At 32.4% G+C, this 6,927-nt stretch overlaps 1 long non-coding RNA gene across 1 annotated transcript; it reads left to right on the forward strand.

The window, feature by feature from the left end:
* Positions 1 to 1,062: 1,062 nt before the first annotated feature.
* On the forward strand, positions 1,063 to 2,845 carry LOC139526160 (uncharacterized). Its single transcript, XR_011665151.1, has 2 exons — positions 1,063 to 1,227; positions 2,374 to 2,845. It is a non-coding gene; the product is annotated as an uncharacterized lncRNA (long non-coding RNA).
* The last annotated feature ends 4,082 nt before the right edge of the window (positions 2,846 to 6,927 follow it).

A 6,927-nucleotide genomic window follows, 5' to 3' on the forward strand; every position in this document is an offset into this window, starting at 1 on the left:
AGAAAAATCTATGGAGTAAAAATCAGAAATTTTGATGATTTTAAGACAACTGTTAGAAGGTTTTTCGCCGATTTAATGTGCTTTCTATACAAATGTTTGAACCCGTTTTGTAAGAACTCAATCAGTAATATGAACTCTGTGAAATAGCCCATTTACTGTAACTTGACCTTAACCCTTTCACGTTCCGACAAATTGGACGTAAACTTATGGAAAAGACACTATCGAAATTCAACCGAATACAAAATTCTTGCAGAAAGGTCGTGTGGAGACATTTTTATGGGCTAAAAGGATATAATGTTGGTGTCAAACCAATGCCCCAAGTCTGATAGAAACAGAAAAGTTGCCATTATGGTATAGATGGAGGAAATACGTGCTATATGCCTCGCAATGTTGATGCCCGTAATATGCAAAATAACGGACTTCATCCGCTTTTTTCGTCCAAATCTAATCCTTGAAACAAATTTCAGGCTAAATCATGTTCATTCAAGCAGCAAATAGAATTTTGACTTTAAAAGTAAAGATTTAATTTAACTACATGTACATATAATAACTTGGTGTTTTGGGCCAATAATGTTGGAATAGGGGGTGCAATTAGGACACACATTTTTTTAAAAACAAACAAACATTGTTTTCCTTCAATTTGAGTTTTGCATATGTCTCTCTTTTTGAAATTGAATGTTAAGTTAAGTTACATTAAATATAAGAAAATTAATTTTTCACCTCCGGCCTTGAGATTCGAACATGCAATCTTCCTGCTGTGGGTTTGTCCAGCTTCCCACTGCACCACTGCAATTTAAAGTATCGAAATTTTAGTAGTTAACTCTACCATTAACGAAGTGAGAGTAAAACAATAATCAGCCTGTTTTCGTTTAGAAATTAAGTGTCGATATAACATAAATTGTTGTAAATCCCATCATTTTAAGCAAATATAGGAGGATATCATACTTTAGTCTGCCATTTTTTTCCTAACTCATACCTGTTCCTTTATTTCAACAAATGTGTCTTCGGCATTTCCATAACCAAGCACTTAAGAAAAACTGTTCTGTTACATCTATTCAGAGACATATATACACAGAGATTGGCAACTGTAACAGTGGTCAGCGAAATCTAATCCAAACATCGCATCACGCGAGACTTTAACGAGATCGCCATTTTGATTTTATCACGACAAGTACACCACCTCGCTTCAATTTTTATTTTACATCAAGCATTTCAAAACAGCATAATGTAAGTATATATTTCAATTTCGTATATGAATTACCTTGTTTTATTCAGTTTTTAGTAGTTATTAGTTAAAATATTGCGACGATTAACGTTTAATTGCAGTATATAATAAAGGAAGATTGGCCGACATGCACGTTATGAAATTTTTTAACCCCTGTCTGTTTACACTTTATAAACTTTTCCGTCTTCAGAGAAATATTGTACCCAGCACATGCATTACTTTCCTATGACAAACTGGATTGGTATATATAGGTTGTTTTTTTCATATTTTCAACCACTTTGATGCAATTTACAGTTAAAAATCAGTATTATAGCGGCCATGTTTTTTTTTTTGCTTCAATATCAAGACAGACCCCTGTCTGTTTACACTTTATAAACTTTTCCGTCTTCAGAGAATTATTGTACCCAGCACATGCATTACTTTCCTATGACATACTGGATTGGTATATAGAGGTTGTTTTTTTCATATTTTCAACCACTTTGATGCAATTTACAATTAAAAATCAGTATTATAGCGGCCATGTTTTTTTTTTGGCTTCAATATCAAGACAGACCCCCGTCTGTTTACACTTTATAAACTTTTCCGTCTTCAGAGAATTATTGTACCCAGCACATGCATTACTTTCCTATGACATACTGGATTGGTATATAGAGGTTGTTTTTTTCATATTTTCAACCACTTTGATGCAATTTACAATTAAAAATCAGTATTAAAGCTGTCGGCCATGGTGTTTTGCTACAATATAAAGACAGACCCCTGTCTGTTTACACTTTATAAACTTTTCCATCTTCAGAGAATTATTGTACCCAGTACTTGCATTACTTTCCTATGACATACTGGATTTGTGTATATAGGTTGTTTTTTTCATATTTTCAACCACTTTGATGCAATTTACAATTAAAAATCAGTATTAAAGCTGTCGGCCATGGTGTTTTGCTTCAATATCAAGACAGACCCCTGTCTGTTTACACTTTATAAACTTTTCCATCTTCAGAGAATTATTGTACCCAGTACTTGCATTACTTTCCTATGACATACTGGATTTGGGTATAAAAATTGTTTTTTTCATTATCTCCACCACTTTGATGACATTTACAATTTTATATATATATTTACATTCAGTATCTGACAGCTTTTTTTTTTAACAGGATCCTGCACGTTATAAAAGAACAAAGATGTTGATCAAATTTACCTAACAGTGCAGCATACAAGAGATAAAATATCATACATGTGCTGAATGTAGGAATCCCAAGTCTTTCTGATTGAAAATAAGACTCCCTGGCAAACAGGAACAACTATTAGTGATGACTTTATCCGAATGTGACGGCACTGTCATGTAGTGGACTGATTACTACTATCAATGTAATACTTAACAATGGTTTTGTAAGAGAGAAAATTACATGTGCTTATCCTGACTGTAAAAACACCATACTATTGTAGTTAATATGCCAAACTTGATGTACATGTGTATGCGATTTTTGTGAAATTGATGGCGAGACCATTGAACTAAAAACAAATACAAGACTCTGCATTCAATCTATTGAATTTGAAGCAGAAGTGATACAGTGGCAGTTGTGCAGATGGATAAAAAAGCAAATAAATATCTTGTGTTCAACTTCATTTGTCTTCTTTATGTTTACAAAGTTTACATGTACATAGTTTTTACATACATGTACATGTATAACAATATGATGATGTAGTATGATTGCTAATGAGACAATGATTTACATGTATGACTATCATTGGAAGGCCACTCTATAATATCTTTGTACATCATGAGAATGGAAAATGCTACCCTTGTAGCATAAAGGTAGCATAATGTAAAAAAAAGAGAAACTGTTCATTTATCTTACAACACCCCTGTGATATATCTTGACAGTACTAAATAGCAAAATATTTCGTTTCACAAATTCCTTCCTCTCCATGGAAAGTAATATATTTAATTGTTTACATGAAATGACAAAATGTGTAGAAAAAGAAGCAACAACCCAACGACAACAATATTCTTTGCACATCTATGAATGTTTAAGAATTCTTGTGAAGGTCAAAAGCACATAACATGTACTTATATATCCATAACCTGGTACATGTATGTACCTATTGATGCATTCCGTCCTAAATTAACATAAGTTGTGTGAAGAGACCAAGCAGTTTATATGCTTATAAAAAAGCTGATATTAAAATGAATTAGTGACTACTGTATAACAAATTCCGGGAATGAGACTATTTTATTTAAAACAGATGACATCTGTTTTAAATAAAAGATATTGGTGGAAAAGGTTTAAACAGAAGCAGGAGATGTCAAGGGGCAATACAAAAAGTACAAGGTCGTGTAACACGGAGGAAAAAATAACAAATGAAAAGAAAATAACTGCACCGAAAATTACCTTGAACAACATAAACCCGCAAAAGATCAGATAAAACTTGTGCACAATTTTAAATCTTTCTAATTTCAAACTCAAGTATCACTACCCGATAGGAAAGAGTAAAGATAAGAATGTTGTAGTACTCCGGTGATCTATGAAACAAAACATTAAAATTCTACAGTTCAGCAGGGCATTTTAATGTACTTATGTTATGATACAAATTGTTTTTAATCAGAGTCAGTGATATTATAAAGTCTTAAAAAAAACTACAAATAATGACAGATTCATATTCAATATTTCATGGCAGCAAAAATAGTGATTTCGACAACACTATAATGTACGTTCATTTAGGAAATTTAATTCAGGTTCCATAAATAATTTTATTCTAGGTCAATCGACAATTAAAAATATAATTAAATTAAAACAGATATAAAATCAGTTTCTCACGATACAAAATTCTACTGGCTACACATTTTTTATATATGAAAAAGTTGCTTCATTTCTATTTTTGACATGTTAAACATGTAAAAAGACTTTTTGTTTTCCTGATTGAATACTAGTATTGCCCAGTGCTTCTGTTAAAACAAAGTTTTGGTCATGGTTAAAATAATGATATGTCAGAATTTGTTTAGTTTTAAAAACAATTACCAAGAAATAATCCATATAGAACTTCACCTCCGGCAAAATTCAGGTGATCGGCGGGCAATAAATTGCGTAATCGCACACCTGTGAATCAACAGTCACAACTCTAAGGGACTAATTACCGGAAAATCGGACACACATAATTTCACTGCGTAATTAAGGAGCAAACTATTGCAAAGATATGCGGTAAAGAAAAGTTTTTTGTAATAACAATTGATCATTACCAGATTTGAATTTTTAAATTATATGAAATGCAGAAAAAAATATTTTTCTCAATAAATACATAAAAATGAATATAACGATTTCAAGTATTTTTTTTTTTTAGAAAAGAAATTATAAATGATCTGAAATAATTTTCCCATTGCTTTTCTTGATTATCTATCGAGTTTATTGATCCCTGACTTGATTACATGGTCTAATATTTATCGACGAGAATCTCATCCCGGGCCGCGATCTTTAACGGGATTTCACGGAGTTGCCAATCTCTGTGTATATATGTCTCTGATCTATTTCAACTTCTCTAAAAAAAAAATCATGATATTTTTGGAGTTTTTGTCTCTTTTTCAATTAATTTGGTAAGATATGACCCCAAATTTAGAGTGCATTTCAAGTTTATGATTGCGTTGGTACACTTTAAATCATTTATTTAACTTGTGTACTAGTTTTAATCATACTATGAATAGTTTTCTTCCAAAATACACGCCATAGTTAATAAAAAAAATAGTCATATTGCCCCCGAAATCAACAGTATACTTTACCATACTCTATGGAAATATTGTGTTCAAAATATTAAAAAAAAACCGGTTTTCACAAGAGAAAATGTTGTCAGTTAGTGGCGATTTCATACCAAACAGTACTTGGTAGAAGTTTAAGGCACCATAAATCACACAGATGGGATACAGAGTATTGATTTGAGCCCTCAAGCACTGCTGTACGTAAACAAATGTCAAAGATTCAATACTTTACGCAAGCTTGTTGACCAAAAACATAGCCCATCGGTACGAAAGTGCCGATGGGAACGTGACGGGGTGAAGGAAACAACCTTTTTCTTTATTCTTATTATTTGTTTTGTACTTTCTTAATCAACATTGAGTTACATAAGTGAAATATTTTATATTTATCAAAAGTTAACCGTTAAAAGGAACAAAACAATTTATTTATTATTTTATGACTTTTGTCTAAAACAGAAAATTGGTCTCCTTTGCTGCGTAAACTGCATTATGCTTTTGTATTGTATACATTCATCGATGACAGATAAAGATGTTCAAACTATCATATACTAGACATTTTCAAGATCACTCGATCGGCCTGTCCGATTGAGGATAAACGTTAATAGTGTGTAATTTGTAAGAAATTGAAAACTGACATATTGCAGTCATCTATACTATTAAACGAGAAGACCTCATTTTTGGTGTCGCTTCTCTCCTTTCAACAATAAATTAATCAACACGCCTCTGTGTCCTATAGGTACAGTGCATAGTCGTATTTGTCATCCATTCATATGATTATTTAGATGGAGTTATTTTGGGAGAAAAACGAGAAAAAAGGCATCCGGATATTGTCCCGTCATTGGACAAAATTTTAAGTCAGATTAGACTTCCGGTTTGCGTTTTTCTGTATACTTTGAACATACATATATATATATACAAAGAATAAAGTGTATTTTCAGAATTCTATCTGCTATCATTTTCAAGTTTACTATCCACGGCGGTCACAGAGTTTATTAAATAGAGAGGGTCTGTATACTATATCAATGACCACCATGGATCGATTGAAAGTAAATACACTATATTTATATAGTAATGAATGTTCATAATAAACAGATAAGCGCTAAAAATATTCATGTGAACTTTTGATACCTTTTCTGAAATTCTCCAGTCATTAAATCTTTTACAAAATTCATTGATTACAAAAAAAAGAAGATGTGGTATGATTGCCATGTTGAGACAACTCTCCACAAGAGACCAATATGACACAGAAATTAACAACTACAGGTCACCGTACGACCTTCAACAACGAGCAAAGCCCATACCGCATACTCAGCTTCAAAAGGGCCCGAACTGACAATGTAAAACAATTCAAACCAGAAAACTAGCGGCCTTATTTATGTACAAAAAGTGAACGAAAAACAAATAATTATGTAACACATAAACAAACGACAACCACTAAATTACAGGCTCCTTACTTAAATGTTCATAACATACTAAATGAAAACTATGTTCATATTGAAATTGATAGAAAACCAAAAATTGGGAATTTTGGAAATAAAGGAGGTAGGATAAAAAAAAAAAAAAAAGCATTTTCCGGTCCCAAATAACCTATATATGACTTATGATACTTTTGCTGAAATTCTCCAGTCATTCAATATTTTACAAAATTCTTCAAACAACACTTTACATACTTTAAACTACGCTCTGAATGCCCGCGATTTCGCGGGTGTGTTCTAGTATTGTTAATGTGAAAATATGGCAGCTGATTAAAGCTAGGTTTACACTGCCGATCAGATCAACTCGATGAACCCGATTGGTCAAATTTCCACGACCAAGCTCAAACAAATTCTTGATCGGGCCTGTTTACGACTTCTACCCGACCACCATCCGACTGTACACGTCCTTAACTCGACAATTCACGATTCCATCAGGACTCCATCCCGACAACAAAATGAATACTTATTCGATAATTCCGATCAATTCA

Source organism: Mytilus edulis, chromosome 6 (genome assembly GCF_963676685.1).
Source record: "Mytilus edulis chromosome 6, xbMytEdul2.2, whole genome shotgun sequence".
In the NCBI taxonomy this organism is placed as follows: domain Eukaryota; kingdom Metazoa; phylum Mollusca; class Bivalvia; order Mytilida; family Mytilidae; genus Mytilus; species Mytilus edulis.